Source organism: Oryctolagus cuniculus, chromosome 6, assembly GCF_964237555.1.
Source record: "Oryctolagus cuniculus chromosome 6, mOryCun1.1, whole genome shotgun sequence".
NCBI lineage: Eukaryota > Metazoa > Chordata > Mammalia > Lagomorpha > Leporidae > Oryctolagus > Oryctolagus cuniculus.
The window spans coordinates 30,048,938-30,065,316 of NC_091437.1; the positions used below are offsets into that span (position 1 = coordinate 30,048,938).

Genomic DNA, 16,379 nt, shown 5'->3' on the forward strand with positions numbered 1-16,379 from the left:
TTGGTGCTGCAGGAAGGATTGGATGGTTAGAAAGCACGTGGTACTGAAGCTAGGGCCCGTTCCGTACCGTGTGATCTGCAGCCACCCATGCCTGTCCTTCCCTTTCTTCCTGGATTCTTTTGCAAGCCCCTTAGCATATGCACCTGTGATGGTCAGGGTGGTGATCGTGGCCCAGCCGGCTGCTGAGTAAATGCTGAGCCCCAGATGAGAATCTTTGTCCAGTGTGTGGGTATCCCTGTGCCCTCTCTGTGTCTGCTTTGCTGTTTTCATGCCCACAGGCTCCTGCCTGCTGTCTAATTGAGAAGAGTTCTTCGTGTCACAGGAGGACCAGGGAGTAGCAGCACCTCCCCCCCCCCCGCCCCGCCCCCTCCACCAACACACACACTGCCAACATGGGGCACTGGCGAGAGGGCTGCTGCAGATCCCTACCCTGGCCTTATTATTTCAGGTGCCTGGGCTTTCTTGGAAACGCTATGGGGAAGCAGGTGGCACCCTCTCCTGGGCGAAGTCCAAATGTTTTCTGTTTGTCCTGATGTCATCCCGGAGAAGTAACTAGAATTTCCCTTTCTCTGGCAAGCTGTGCCCCATCGCTGCCCCCTCCTGGCCCCTTCTGTTTTTCGTTTGAATGCTGCACTGGACTGTTGGGAGGTTCCTAGTAAGATTTTCTTAGGGAGCAGGAGCTTATTTGAGGACTTGCTGAGTTTAGGACCCCAGTGCAGGGGTGACTGTATAAAAAAGAAAATAAAAGGTTTCTGTTGGCATGCATAGGAAATCGGAAGGTTCTGAAGAGTCACTAAGGGTTACATGGCATGCTATTTTTTTCCTTTTATTTTTTATTTGAAAATGTTTTTTATTTGAAATGTAGAGTTACAGAGTCAGAGGCAGAGAGAGAAGTCTTCGATCCACTGGTTCCCTCCCAAATGGCTGCAATGGCCAAAACTGCACTGTTCTGAAGCCAAGAGCCCGGAGCTTACTCCGGGTCTCCCATGTAGGTGCAGGGGCTCAAGGACTTGGGCCATCTTCCATTGCTTTCCCAGGCCATAGCAGAGAGCTGGATTGGAAGTGGAGCAGCGGGGACTTGAACCGGCGCCCAATATGGGATGCTGGCACTGCAGGCAGCAGCTTTCCCTGCTACACCACAGTGCCAGCCCCTGCATGCTATTTTCAATGATTACCAAACAGCACAGGTCCTGGGGGAGCTGCTCTGCCTACACAGAGATCCTAGAGCACTCAGGTGAAGTTTTGAGAAAACCATGGGAGTGAGAGACATTGGGCAAGGATGAGTGCGGATCCTCAGCGCTGAGAAGTCTCTGGAAAGGGATGTACTGGGAGGTCGTTCTGTTGCAGCAGTTACCATAAAGCTGCACGATCTAAGCCTTGAGGACATTCTCACCACCGTCCACCACCTCCCACATTCTGCTGTTCCTTCACCACTCGTTGGCTTCTCTATAACATTTGCAGAGCTTGAAGACATTTTCATGGCGCCTCTTGAATGTGCTCTGCAGCTCAGTGTCTCTTTCATGCAGACGTTTACTCTGATGGGCATGTACGTACCACTTTGCTTAACTCCACTGCTTATGAATGACCATGGACACTGCTCATGTGAGCTCATAAACAGAGGATGCATTATTTTTACTTGTTCAATTTTCATTGCAATAATAGTTAAAAAATGGTAACAGCTATCACTTACCGAGCCCTTACCTGAAGCCAGGAACCAAATAAGTTTCTGTATATACTTATTTTTCATCTGAAAGTCAGTCAGAGAAATAGAGAGAAATGGGCAAAATTCCCATCTGCTGCTTTACTCCCCAAATGCCCACAAGGGTCAGGGCTGAGGTTAGGAGCTGGGAACTCAGTTCAGGTCTCTCATGGGCAGCAGGAACCCAGCTGAGCCATAACCTGCTGAATCCCAGGGTGTGCATTAGCAGGAAGATGGAATCAGGAGTGGAGCCAGGACTTGAACCCAGGCACTCTGATACAGGAAGCAGGTGTTCCAATAGCTGTCGTGCTACTAGGCCAAATGCCCACCTGATGAAGTAATTTTACATCTCTCATCTGATAGTCACAATTACTCGATAGGATAAGTACTATATGTGTTATCCCTGTTGTGACAGATGAGGATGTTAATGCTTGGAAATGTTCAGTAACTTAAGTCTAAATAGCAGAGGAGGGATCTGAACTTGGAAGTGCAACTTTAGAGGTCTTGTTCTCATCCTCTGTGTATAAGGATACTTCAGAATGTTTGAGCAAAAATGAAATTCAAAAACAAGTTTATTTTGGGACAAAAATATTTGGGAATCCATGTAGTTTTTTTTTTTTTCTTTTAAGATTTATTTAGTTGAAAGAGTTACAGATGGGGGGGGTGTCTTGTATCTGGTTCAGTCCCCCAGTGGCTGCAGTGGACAGAGCTGGGCCTATGCCAAGCCAAGACCCAGGAGCTTCTTCTGGGTCTTGCACGTGGGTGCAGGGACCAAGGAGTTGGGCCATCTTCTGCTGCTTTCCCAGGCATGTTAGCAAGAAGCTAGATCAGAACTAGAGCAGCCGGGACTCAAACCAGTGCCCCTTTGGAATGCTGGGGCTGCAGGCAATGGCTTACCTGTTATACCACAGCACTGCCTCCCCCCATATAGTTTTCTCATAATACACATTTTCCATGAGCTTTTTTTGAAGACCCTGCATATGCATGGATTTCAAAACTCTGGTGCCAAACTAAAGCTCTTTTAATTCCTTTTCCTGTGAACCTTTTGAAATATCCTCCTGAGTGTCCCGTTTATCATTCACCAGTAATTAATACATGTGCTAGTAGAAATTAAAGAGAGGACTCATGTTACCAGGTGTGGTTCATTGCATAAAAGTGACTGTCATTTGAGGCATCAAAAAGTTGAGCCCAGAAGGTTTTGGGGCTGCTTTGTTAGTGGAAGATGCTGTGATGTTTACTCTGCCAAGGTACCATCAGTCTCCTGCAGGGTCACAGCCAAGACTCACTGCACGCCTGCTGTGTCCAGGCTGCGGGCTCAGACCTGGCACAGTGCTCCCCTTAGCCCTCATGACAGCTTCACCCTGCAGAGGAGGCTCAAAAAGGCGAGGCTGCTTGCCCCCGCCATTCAACCAGAAGATAGGTGGAGTCAGGGCGCTTGACTCCTTTGCTACAATCCTCTGCCTTGCCCCTGGGAGCTCCAGGTTTCTTCGAGTGCCCAGAGCAGATGTCTCAATACCTCCCGGGGATGCCCTCTGGGTGGGTGGGAGTGCAGGGCCTGCTGGGACTGTGGCCAGTGTGTGCCCTAGGAACCGCTGCTGGTCCCAGAGCTTGGGGGCGGCCTTGTGTTCTACAAACCTAAATGGGCCTAGGATGGGCATGAGGGCTGGGGAGCACTCCTGCAGGTGTCTGGAATCTCAGCCTGGAACCGTGGCTTGCACATTGCTGCAGGAGCAGGAGGAGGGCTTGTATTCTGCAGTTGCTCACGGTGCTGGCCACACCCTAGGTCCTTACTGGATGTGCAGATGCCTGAATGATGGACAAGGAGAAGGCAGCCGTCAGCTCAGACCCCTTTCCTGCAGACACACGTGCACAGTAATGGCTTGGGCCGTTCTTGGGAAAAGTCTCCATCAGACGAGTTTCCAAGCAGATTTGGAGTGTGGGGCCTTGGGGGCCAGACGCCTGGGTTCCAATTCTTGCTCTGCCACCCCAACCCCTCCTCTGTGACTAGGGTCTCCTGGTCTGTAGATCTAGCCGGAGGCAGTGTGGCCACCAGGGGACTGTCCCCACCCCAAGCTGGGAGCCTCAGAGTCACAGTCCCCCAGCTGAACTTAAAATGCAGAGGAGCAAACACCTGGCCCCAAGATAATTTCCTCTCCCGGAGGGCTGCAGGAATGGCTGTGGGGTTTTGCTGGGCCCCCTGCCTGGTTGACACCTACTTGTCAGGTTGTTTTATGAGCACGGCTTCCCGCCCCCTTCCTGCGCACTTCCCAAATGCGCCCATGCCCACCAGCACCGGCTGGGGTGATTTCCTCAATTGCTGGGCACTCACGTGAGGTGAGCTCCGAGGTGACCCCAAGGTCAGAGCGGGCCGTGGGGAGCCCCAGGGGCCACGAGTCCTGTCGCGCTCTCAGCAGCGAAGGCGCAGGCTTGGGCTGCAGGCCTGGGCCCCTGCGCGCTGCGTTCCGCCAGGGCCCCGAGGAGGAAGTGATGAGCACTACCGTTGTTTAACTTAATTTTCCCCATCTGAGGAATTTCCGAGGAAGCAGCAGGGACTTTTTAAATTGTAACTGTGTATTTTTATTACTGAGGAAATACAGCATCTCGGTAAAGATCTCGCACCCGATCGCTTCCAGATGGGGCTACGGTTCGCGTTCTGCGCATCCTTGCGGTAGCATTGGGCGTGCGTGCAGCCCTGAGGATGGGAGCCGCCGGATGTCTCCCACAGCTTGCTGCTTTTCAGTTAGCACATTTTGGATGTTTGCCATTTCAATAAATCTGGATTTAGCCATTGAAATAGTGCTACATAGCGTTGAGTTCTATGAATGTACCTAATGTATTTAACCAACCCCCTGTTAATGGTTACTTAGGCTGTTTCAGCTTTATTACAAACAGTGCCACAGTAGATATCCTAAGGCTATATCCACCTCCCATGTTTTTGGAACAACCAGTGTGTGTGTGTGTGTGTGTGTGTGTGTGTGTTTAAAGGGTCTGAGAAATGAACATTTTGAGAGGTGTTGTTAAGCTGTCCTTTACAAAGGTTATGTCTGCTTATTTATTTAACTTACTTGAAAAGAAAAGACAGAGATCTCTCATTTACCAGTTCACTCCCTAGATGACCCTAGAAGACTGGGCCAGGCCAAAGACAGGAGCTAGGCAGGCAGTCCCGGCCTACCACCTGGGTAGCAGGAACCCAACTGCCTGAGCCATCATCCGCTGCTCACCAGGTGCGTATCAGCAGGAAGCTGGAGTCAGGGTGCCCACAGAGGATGCAGGCATTCCTAGCTGGATCTTTACTGTCCCAAACACCCACCTGGGTTAGGCCAGCTTAAACTTGAGTAACGGTGTATGGTGGCAAATCCCATCACAAATACCAGGGTGCTTCACAAACTTTGTGGAAAAATGGAATTAAGTGATAAGTATATTATTTAATACTAAAATATTTTGGATAAGATTTATTTTATTTTATTTGAAAGATAGAGAGAGAGAGATCTTCCGTCTACTGGTTCATTACCCAAATTCCCACAGTAGCCAGGACTGGGCCAGGAGGGAGCCAGGAACCAGGAACTCCACCAGGGTCTCCACAGGAGTGGCAGGAACACAAGTACTTGAACCATCATGTGCTGCACCCCAGGCGCACTGGCAGGGAGACCGGCTGGAAGCAGAGTAGCCAGGGCTTGAACAGGTGCTCTGGAAGGCAGGCTTCTCCAAGCCTCGGCTGAACCTGCTGTGCCACGGTGCCCACCCCAATGCAGAAATGTCTTAAAATCCATCATAGTTTTTTCATGACATGTGCAATCTGATTTTTTAACTTTTGTCGCTTACAATATTTTTTATTATTTAAATTAATATTTCCTGGATTTTAGACTCTGACCTTATTCCCAAATAATAACTTTCTCCTGTGAGTTTTCTGCTCACATGAATTTGCTACCATTTTGTCTGTACTTACAGATTTTTAAAAGTCTCTTTATATATAAAGGAAAATAATTCTTTTCTAACCTAGGTGTTCTCAGTAGTTCCCAACTATATTGTTATCAGTTGATTTCGCTTATGTGTTTCCCTATATTATTTGAAGTTATTGTAATAGACAATTTATCAGTTCTTTGTTTTGATTTGTGGACATGCTTCAGACCCCTTCTCTAAACTAAGATTTTCAAGTCATCCTTATTTTCCCTTTTTCTCACATGTGAATCTGCAGTGCAGCCTGCACTGGGGAGGGAGAACCCGTCTTACAAGAGCAGTCACACTGTTGTAATCACACCTGCCGAATCCAGGGCTCTTACACCTTGCGGTAACTAAGGCATCTTGTCTTGGAACTTTAAAGAGTAAAACTTGCTTCTTTTTTAATTTTTTTAAAAAAGTTAAAAGACATTTATTATATATTTGAAAGGCAGAGTTGCGTAGCAGAGAGGCAGAGAGAGAGAGAGAGAGAGAGAGAGAGGTCTTCCATCTGCTGGTTCACTCCCCAGTTGGCAACAACAGCCAGAGCTGAGTTGATCTGAAGCCAGGAGCCAGGAGCTTCTTCCAGGTCTCCCACATGGGTGCAGGGCCCCAAGGACTTGGGCCATCTTCTACTGCTTTCCCAGGCTATGGCAGAGAGCTGGATGGGAAGTGGAGCATCCGGGACTTGAACTGGTACCCATATGGGATGCTGCCACTGCAGGTGGTAGCTTTTACATGGCGCCAGCCCCTAAAATGTAAAATTTCTTAAACAAGGAGAATGCTTAGCATTTTAGAATGATAGTTTTCCGGTATGGAGTGTTTTTTAGGGAAGAAAATAATTTGACCTTTGCTGACTTTTAAGATGCGGAGACCCGTCTTAGAAAGAAGGCCTTAAGTGCCCCTGTTGGCCTAGGCTTTGTGAAATGAGAGGGTCACAGCATGTGGCTGTGGCTTCCCTTCATCCCCCATGAGCACTCCCGGCTGCTATGCGCAGGTACCTGTGCAGGTGCAGAAAGTACTCCATGCACTCCATGTCCCCTGGAGGTGGGGGATGTGGTAGGGACAGGTCCGCTGTGGTTCTGTGGAGGGGTGTGTGCACGTTTGCAGTTCATTAGTGCACGGTGGCTTCCCAGGGCTTTGACTGTGTCAGGGAAGGATGCTCCCGTGTGCTCAGTTGCTGCTTTCAGGAAATCAGCTGTTGAACAGAGGGAAAGCTGGAATAGCATGCAAGGAAATAGTGTACGGTGCCTGCATTTGAGACTTGTCTTCTCCCTGTGTTTTCCCTTGTCTGAGAAACAAAGTCCTTTGTGCAGAGCGCCCCCTCTGGTTGAGACTTTCAGAGTCAGAAAGGCGCTTGGTTTGACTGAACCGAAGCTCAGATCTTAGCCGACAGCAGCGGAGGCAGCGCCGGGCCACCTCTTCCTCGCAGGAGTGGGGAACCCCGTCCGTGTTCAGCTACCCACTGAACCCTTTCCTGCATGGGAGAGAGCACCCAGCCTTCAGCCCGTGCCACCCCATCACCTTCCCCCCACCTCCCAGTTAGTTTGTTGGGGCTGCCATAGAAAACCCCAGGCCAGTGACTTAAATGATGGAAACTGAGGTTCTCAGAGGTGTGAGGTCTGAAAGTTGAAGATGAAGGCGATGGCTGCGTTCTCACCGTGTGTTCACATGGTCCCTTCTCCCTGTGTGCGCATCCCTGGTGTCTCTGTATGCCACTTTTCCCTTCTCGGTGGAGCGAAGACTGGAATGCTCTGTACTAGTTTTTTAACTCCCTGTGAATCTATAAATATTTCCCCCAATTTTTAATTATAAATTTGAAAGACAGAGACAGGGAGATAGACAGAGGAGGAGGAGGAAGACAGGTGACAGAGATATCGTCTGGGGCTGGTGTCGTGGCACAGCATCCTACATGGTTCCATTCTTGGCTGCTCCACTTCCCATCCAGCTCTCTGCTGATGGCCTGGGAAGGCAGTGGAGGATGGTCCAAGTGCTGAGGCCCCTGCACTCACGTTGGAGACCTGGCTTCTGCCTGACCCAGCCTCAGCAATTGCTGTCATTTAGAGAGTGAACTAGCAAAAGGAAGATCATGATCTCTCTCTCTCTCTCCCCACCGCTTTCAAATAAAATTAATAGCTCTTTTAAAAAAAAAAATAGAAATAAAAAAGAACTAGAGGTTACGTGTTCTGGAAGGGGTTTGATTTTTCTTTAGAGCCTTCTCTGCAGTTTTAACTTGTGTAGATCATGAACATAGAAATTAGGATGAAGTGGAATTGGGGGAGGTGTAGGGAAGAGACAAGCTAGAGCCTCAGTCTTCTTCCCCAGTGGGAGCCCTGGTGGTTTTCCTGCTTCCTTAGATGCTGTCTGACGTCTCTGAGTTGCCTTTTCCAGCTTGTGAAGGGGAGACAGTAAGAGGGGAGGTGCTGTGGCCAGCCAGGTAAGAGGTGGTCTTTGAAGCCATTCCGTCTCTGTCTGAATTCTGCCTCTGCTCTCAGCCCGCTGCGGCCTCTGAACAGAGACGTCACCTCTGTGCACTTCAGGCCCGCCCCTGAGACATGGGGACAAAATCAGTGTCCATGTCACAGAGCTGCTGAGAAGTCTCAGTGTCCAGGGGTGGCCGGCACCCTGCTCGGCGCCTAGCACGTCCCTAATGCTTGCCGAGTGGCTGCTGCTGCTGCTAGGTTTGTTTTGCTGTGCCCTTGGCATGCAGAGTTTTTGTATCTCCCTCACTCGGTGTCCCTGGTTGTTAACATCTCATGTCACCATGGTAACTTTGTCAAAACCAAGAAACCAGGAGACATCGGCGCATTCCTGCTCGTCACACTCTAGTGTCCCACCGAGGGCACCACATTGCATTTTGCAGTTGTGTCTCCCTGGGCGCCACTGCTCTGAGAGTCTCTCCATCTTGTCTTGTTTCTCTTGACCTTGCCAGTCTTGCGGAATGAGTCGTGACCCCTGGGTGGAAGTAGCAAGGCTATGCCCTTCCCCGCTGGTCCATGCAGCTCCCGTGGGGAAGAGCAGCGTCATGTTGATCCAAGGAACTGGACCTCCTCAGCAGTTCCGGGCGTGCATACCAGCGCCATCCCCAGCTCTTCGACGAGAGGACGAATGCTGAGCGAGGACGGGTGACTTCCTCCCTGGGGTGTGCGTCCGCCTGCGGAGGGATCCTTCGAGATGACTGTCGATGGAGGATAGAATGGGGCTTGCTGGCAGAGTGCAGTGTCCTGGGGGAAACCGGACGTGTTTGGGCCAAGCTCGGGAATCAGTGACCCTTGCGTCTCAGTTCTTTCAGGTCCTGGAGGCTGTCGGAACTGCTCTCTGTCGCTTCAGTCTCGGCACTCTCCTGGGCCCCTGGGGGACAGCCCTACAGTTTCCCCTTCAAGTCCCAGGTGTCCAAGAGAAAAGAATCCCTCTGTGAGAGAGGGGGGAGTCTCCGGCTAGGCAGATCCTCAGCCGTGCACTCCAGTGCCTTGTGAGCTTAGGACTTTTCCATTCATGGTCAAGTTCAGACAGCCCTGGAGGACATCTGAGGCCCATTAAGTCTAGATTTACATTCTTCTCCAGCAAATGGCAGTGTTTCAGAGAGTTTGTTTATTTAATATAAAGTGCAATTTACACAAGAGTTCGGAGCCATAAGGTACCGGAGTTTATGTGACTTCGTGCAACCCGTTCTGGGGCAGAATAAACAAAACAGGGAAGTGGCAGAGCCTACAGGTCGCTTCCTCTCTTCCTTGGATGGTTCCTCTTTGTTTATAATATTGCAGGATGAAACGCATATGTGGGAAGGAAAAGAAACGATGGTTTTCTCTTGAACAGAGCTGTTTCTGGAAGCTGATGAGTTTTTGAAAACCCACCTCCCTCCTTAACACCTTCAGTTAGCTTTATTCTTTCTACTTCAACTTCAGAAATTAATTTTGGGGCCGGCACTGTGGCACGGCAGGTTGGCATCCTGGATGGTTGCTGGTTCGTGTCTCAGCTGTTCCACTTTGGATCCAACTCTCTGCTAATGCACTTGGGAAAGCAGCAGAAGGTGGCCCAAGTCTTTGGGTCCCTGCCACCCACATGAGAGACCTGGATGAAGCTCCTGGCTCCTGGCTTCTGCCTGGCCCAGCCCTGGCTGTTGGCGGCCATCTGGGGAGTAAACCAGCGGGTGGAAAATCTCTCTCTCTCTCTCTCTCTCTTGTTCTCCTTTTCCCTCTCTAACTCTACCTTTCAAATAAATAAATATTTTTTTTAAAAAAGGAAATTTTATTCGCATATATGGAGTTTTCGGGAAAACACTGGACTTGGTAGAGCTGAGTCATCTAAGTATGTCAGATGGTGGTGGAGGGAGGAAGGGCCGTGCCTGAATCCTCCTCCTCCTCTCCTTTTGTGCTCCGTCACGGCCTGCGGGCTGGACTGAGCTGAGCTACTCCTTGCCAGTTGGTCCCGCTCAGTGGAGTAGGTATAAGGTGGGGGCGTGAGGTGGGGAGGGGTGGAAGATGAGAGGCAGGGGAGCAGAGAGGTGACCTGTAAATGGCAGTGTGGTCACAGTATTTAAGAGAAGCAGACCTCACATAAGACTTCTCCAAGTGCACTGCCGTTGTCAGTCATTGGAGTGGGGGGTAATTAGTAGAAGAAGTCAGCACCGTAAACTTCTTCTGTCAGCTGTGGTATGGAAAAATGCAAAAGGAGTTTAAACTCTTGGCTTGTACTAAATTTACATGATGTTGAATACTGCTAGAAAGTAGTGCACCCGGGTAGGAGTTCAGGCTTCTTTTGTTGTTTTGTTTTGCTGTTATATTCATTGTGATGGAATTTGACCAACCTGGCACCACAAGTCCCAGTTTACCCAGCTGGGACAGGCCTTTAGCTTCGTGTTTAAGACACCTGCATCACATATCAAAGTCCGTGGGTCTGGTAGAGCTTGAGTTCTTGGTTTCAGTTTCTTGCTAATGGACACCCTGGGAGGCAGCAGTGGATGCTTGAGTGGTTGGGTTCCTGCCACTTATGTGCGACGTCAGGTTTGGGTTCTTGGCTCCCAGCTTTGTGTCAGCTATTACTGGCATTTGGGGAATGAACCAGCTGAAGAGAGATTTCTATCTCTGTGTGTCTCTTCCTTCTCTCTTTCTGCCTTTCAAATAAATAAATATAATTAAAAACTCACACATCCGTTGAAGATCTTAGTTCCCACTTCAGCATTTTTCTCAGGAGCAACGCTAAGAGTTGTGTAGCTCTCATTTCATCAGCGAGGGACACAGATGGAGACTCCTGTCGGGAAATCGTGTAGCCGAGAGTGCTGGAGGAGAACCGTGAATCAACGGTCTCTGAGCAGGCAACGTGTGCAGAGGTGATGCCAAGTCCTAGAGTCAGCTTGGTCAGCCTGGACGGGGGCCTGGCCTTGACGGTGCCCCTGCAATGCCCACGTCCTCCGCCCCAAGGCACAGGCAGGCTTGGAGGAGGCCTTAACCTTTAACTTCCTTCCCTTTGAGACTTTCCTGCTTCCACTGAGTGTTCTCTGATGTCTTTCCTCGTGGATCTCACACCGTGGTGGCAACTGCTGTGTGTGGGAGTCACTGCAGAGCCCCCACCTCCGGAGGATGTGTCGACCGACCGAGAGCCAGGCCGGCTCCTCTTCCTTCAATGAGCCTGGTTAATGACTCAAGGATATTCCATGAACCAAATGCGCGCAGCTGCCAGCAGCAGTAGTCCAAAGAAAATAAATGAAAACTTGTCTACTTTGCAGTGTTGTTATGGGCAGCCTCTTTTTCAAATCATGGTGCTTGGCCCGTCTCCTCTCAGACTCCAGTATACTAGAACAAGACGCCTAGGAATGTTTTCTTGCAGTGGTAATTCACAGCATCTCTCCTCCATGCCTAAGGCAACCCCTAGTAAGAAGCTAAATTTTTTTTAACTTTTATTTAATGAATATAAATTTCCAAAGTAAGACTTATGGATTACAATGGCTTCCCCCCCATACCGTCCCTCCCACCCACAACCCTCCCCTTTCCCACTCCCTCTCCCCTTCCATTCACATCAAGATTCATTTTCGATTATCTTAATATACAGAAGATCAGCTTAGTATACATTAAGTAAGGATTTCAACAGTTTGCTCCCACACAGAAACATAAAGTGAAAAATAATAGATGATTTTTTAAATGATGATGAAATCAGATCAGACCTATTGTCATGTTTAATCCCAGTGAGAGTCAAGTTGGGAATTGCTAATTTCTTTCTTTTTTTTTTTTTTTACAGAAGATCAGTTTAGTATGCATTATGATGATGATTTTTTAAAAGATATGTGTATTTATTTGAAAGAGTTACACAGAGTGAAGAGAGGCAGAGAGAGAGAGAGAAAGAAAGAAAGAGAGAGAGGTCTTCCATCTGCTGGTTCACTCCCCAATTGGCTGTAACAGCCAGAGCTGCATTAATTGGAAGCCAGGAGTCTCTTCTGGGTCTCCCACGTGGGTGCAGGGGCCCAAGGACTTGGGCCATCTTCTACTGCTTTCCCAGGCCACAGCAGAGAGCTGGATCAGAAGTGGCGCAGTCGGGTCTTGAACTGGTGCCCATATGGGATGGTGGCGCTGCAGGCGGTGGCTTTACCCGCTACGCCACAGCACTGGCCCCTATTATTATTTTAAAATGTGATCTGTTGAGAAGACAAGTCTGCCAACTCCAAATGGCCAGTGTGTCAGTCTTTTTCTGTCCTTTAGGAAATATACTAGAGGCCATGGATTCCGCAGGTTAGAAAAGTGACCAACAGCGACGGCCGTGTTCTTGTCTCAGCAGAATCGAGGTGTTGACAGGGCTGAGTTCCTTTCTGGGTGAGGGGAGGCGAGGCATCCACTTGCAAGTTCCATCAGGTTGCTGGAAGAGTTTAGCTCCCTGAGGTTGCAGGACTGAGATCCTCCATTTCTTTGCAGGCTGTCTTCTGGGACCCACACCCAGAAGACACACCCTGGAGGCTTCTCCTGGGAAAGCCTTGCCAAGAGAAAAGAAGGCTGTTAGGACCTGAAGAAGCCCGCCGCCCTCCTTGTTAGCCCTGCTTCCTGGGCTTTCCGGCACCATCCTGGGACACACCAAGCTCCCGGAGCCTTGCTGCAGAGTCTCTGCTGGTGAGTTCCTGGCAGTCAGGGGTCTCCTGGTGTGAGTTAATTATTTTATGCTCTTTCCACTGATACCACCATTTTGAAACTCCCCTTTCACCAATTCCAGAGAATCCCTGCTGTTGGAAGTGAGCTCTCATCCAGGTGATTAGATGGCTTTAGGACAAGTTTATTGAATATTGTGGCCTTTTAAAGATTAAGGCCCTTGCAGGCGCCGCGGCTCAATAGGTTAATCCTCCACCTAGCGGCGCCGGCACACTGGGTTCTAGTCCCGGTCGGGGTGCCGGATTCTGTCCCGGTTGCCCCTCTTCCAGGCCAGCTCTCTGCTGTGGCCTGGGAAGGCAGTGGAGGATGGCCCAAGTGCTTGGGCCCTGCACCCCATGGGAGACCAGGAGAAGCACCTGGCTCCTGGCTTCGGATCAGTGCGGTGCGCCGGCCGCAGCACGGTGGCTGCGCTGCCCATTGGAGGGTGAACCAACGGCAAAAAGGAAGACCTTTCTCTCTGTCACTCTCTCACTATCCACTCTACCTGTCCAAAAAAAAAAAAAAAAAAAAGATTAAGGCCCTCATTAGACAAACTTGGTTTCATATTTTTAAGGAAATAATTGAGAGACTGGCATTGTGGCACAGTGGGTTTAGCTGCCGCCTGCAGTGCTATATCCCATATGAGCACTGGTTCAAGGCCCAACTGCTCCAGTTCTGATCCAGCTCCCTGCCAATGTGCCGGAGAAATCAGCAGAAGACAGTCCAAGTACTTGGGTCCCTGCACCCACGCGGGAGACTCAGCTTGAAGTTCCTGGCTTCTGATTTTGGTCTAGCCCAGTTATAGCTATTGTAGCCATTTGGGGAATGAACCAGCAGTGAAAGCGCTCTTGCTCGCTCGCTTGTGCTCGCTCGCTCGCTCTCTCTCTCTCTCTGTATTTGTCCCCTCTCCTGTAACTCTGCCTTTCAAATAAATAGTAATTTTTAAGAAAAGAGATTATTGAAGTATAGTTTACCTATGATAAATTCCAATTTGATACAGTTTGAAAAAGTTATGTATCTGTGTCACCACCACACCCAAGATATACAACATTCCCGTGGACGCAGTCTCCTCAGGCCCATTGCAGTCAGTCCTCACGCCTCGTTCCTCCCTGCTCCACCTTAGGCAACCAACCGCAAATACTGCCGGTGCTGTGCCTTTGACTTGTCTTTTTCAGAGCTTCCTCCAAGGAACCGCTTAGAAGGGGGCTTCAGCAGGTTTCTGGAAATGCACATTATCTTTCACTTCCGTTCTTCTCTGTGCTTTTTTGAAGCCCCCTTGCATTTCTCCATGTCGATATTTGTGAGCACACACACCTGTTTTTAGTCTGATTTCTTTGCCTCCATGATTACTTATTGAGTTTCTTCTGCATTAGCAGGACGTAGCAGTTTGTTCCTCTTTATTGCTGAGTATTTTTCTGTTATGTGCGTATACCACAATTATTCTTTTTCTGAATCACTAGAACACTTTTGCTAATATGTTGCAAGGATTTTTGGACCTGTGTTTATGAAGGATGTTGGTCCGTAGTTTCTTAGAATGTCTTTGCTTTTGCTATCAGAGTAATGCAGGCTGCGTACACTGAGTTGGGAAGTATTGTGGATGTCTACTGTTATGTCCAGGTGGCTGTTCTTGGCCATCTGTTGCGTGCTGCAGCCCCAGCGGGCCAGAGATGCCCTTCACAGGGCTTCTTTGCAGAACTGGCAAGAGTGTGAAGCCCCTGGTGCTGCTCCTCAGGTTTTATGGCTTAGCAGTGACCCTTCATTCCTACAGGGTGGAGGGTATTGCCCGCAGAGCACGTGTGTTCACACACCAGCCGCAGACACTCTGCAGCCCTGAGCTGCCGCAGGATTTCAGCCACCCTCTGGAGTCTGGGCGTTTCTGCAAAGCAGTGGCCTGATCCTTCCCTCTGGCTGCTACAGTCTGATCTCCGCACCCATATCTAAGAGCAGGGAGATGGGAGAAGAGGGAGGAGTGGGTGTTGAGAGGGGTCAAGGGCTTAGACCATTGCAAAGCAAATTCAGGCCTTGCTTGAGCATGGAATAGGGGAAAAGAGATTCATTAATGTTCACTGGTAAGTAAGTACCCAAAAATTACTTACCAAAAATTAAAAAAAATACGTGAGTTTTGCCTTTAAATGTGCTCTGTATAGCAAACCAGAGAAAATTTAAATCCATTTGCAAACTTCCAGAAAAGGACTCTGACACATTATATTATTGTCGCCTTCAACCATTTACCTTTTACAGATGGGGAGAGAGTCTCTTCTGTCCACCCTTAAGAGATAGCCAGGGATGCATGAGGACTATTTTATGAGGCTTTGGGGACCTCAGGCAAATAAAATTTCTGCTGACTGAGGCTGATTCCCCAGCTTTCCTGGGTTGGGTTCCAATCAGGCTCTCAAAGTTCTGGCTAGCAAAATTGGGACAAAGAACACATTATGATGACTCCAAGCCCAGGAGGGAGTCTGTTGCATGACACTGTGTAAACTCTCAGATCCTCAAATCCCTCTATTACTGGTATTTTTGTTCCCTATTTCAGCGGGAATAACTGCCACCGGTAGATATGCTCTCATTCGTATACAGGTGTGAGTTTGTTTGTGTATCTACATGCAGTTCCATATGCAGTTATTATAGTTTTCTGTGATTGAGGAATTAGTGTATTGGGAGGTAGCACACAATGCTTTGAGAGTCCCCTTCCCTGTGTTGTTGGGGAGACTCACTCCAGACCTCCAGAGGTGCTGAAACAAGTCACGTGAGCTGTGGCCATTCGTTCTTGGAGACCCAAGGCTGGCAGTCCCCACCACCAGATAGCTTCAGTGTAAATCCAGTACGTTGCTTGAGGGGGAAACCAAAGCTGGGTTGAAACTTTATAAGAATCAAGGGTCTGGTTTGTTAGAGAAGTCAGAATTTGCCCTTGAGGAAAGCAAGGTGTTTGGATAAAGCAAATCCTGGGTGCCAAGGAGCCAGGGTGGCCCTGGGTGGACGTTCCGTAGCAAGCCATGGGGGAGCGGCCCTTACGATAGAGGGAGATGGCCAGCACCAGGTTCCTGAAGAGCTGGAGAGCGTGAAAAGGACGGCACGTGGGCGGTGGAGTCACCAGGTTTGCTTCAGCCTCTGCCACAGAACAGTTTTGTGGCCCTGGGCCCTTCGTTTTCTCTCTGGACTTCAGTATCCTCCTTTATAAAAAGAAAGTTGAAGAGGTTGTTGATTTAATTATGTCTGGATTTACAGCCCCACAGCAGTAAATGAGGAAATAGGTGTTCTTTTTTTGTTTGCGTGTTTATTTTGTAATGGTCCCTATAGAATTGCCTGCTGGGCTGCAGCATCTAAGTAGAAACAGAAAAAGGGAATGTTGTCTGTGTTGCAGTGGGGAGGTGGAGGTCAGACACAGCTGAAGAACCTCAAAGCAGGAAGCAGGAAGTCAGGGCAAGAATCTGAGACCGGTGCACATTTGCTCCTTCTGAGAGATGGTTCTCTCATTCCTGAGAAGATTGAGTGTTACCTAACCATGGTGACTTTGTGAAGGAAGTCCTGGAAATCCTGATACCCTGAACACTCAACTGTACACTCTTCAGTATCCTTCTTTGTAAACAACAAGGTACGTCTTATAAACAGTTATAGGGAACATAAATATTGACAAC

At 49.1% G+C, this 16,379-nt stretch overlaps 1 long non-coding RNA gene across 1 annotated transcript in view; it reads left to right on the forward strand.

Moving 5' to 3' along the window:
• LOC138850171 (uncharacterized) overlaps positions 1–16,379 on the forward strand; it is a 195,460-nt gene that overhangs the window by 55,792 nt on the left and 123,289 nt on the right. The window contains exon 2 of the long non-coding RNA XR_011389780.1: positions 12,538–12,729. This is a non-coding gene — a long non-coding RNA (uncharacterized lncRNA). The remainder of the gene's footprint in view (positions 1–12,537; positions 12,730–16,379) is intronic.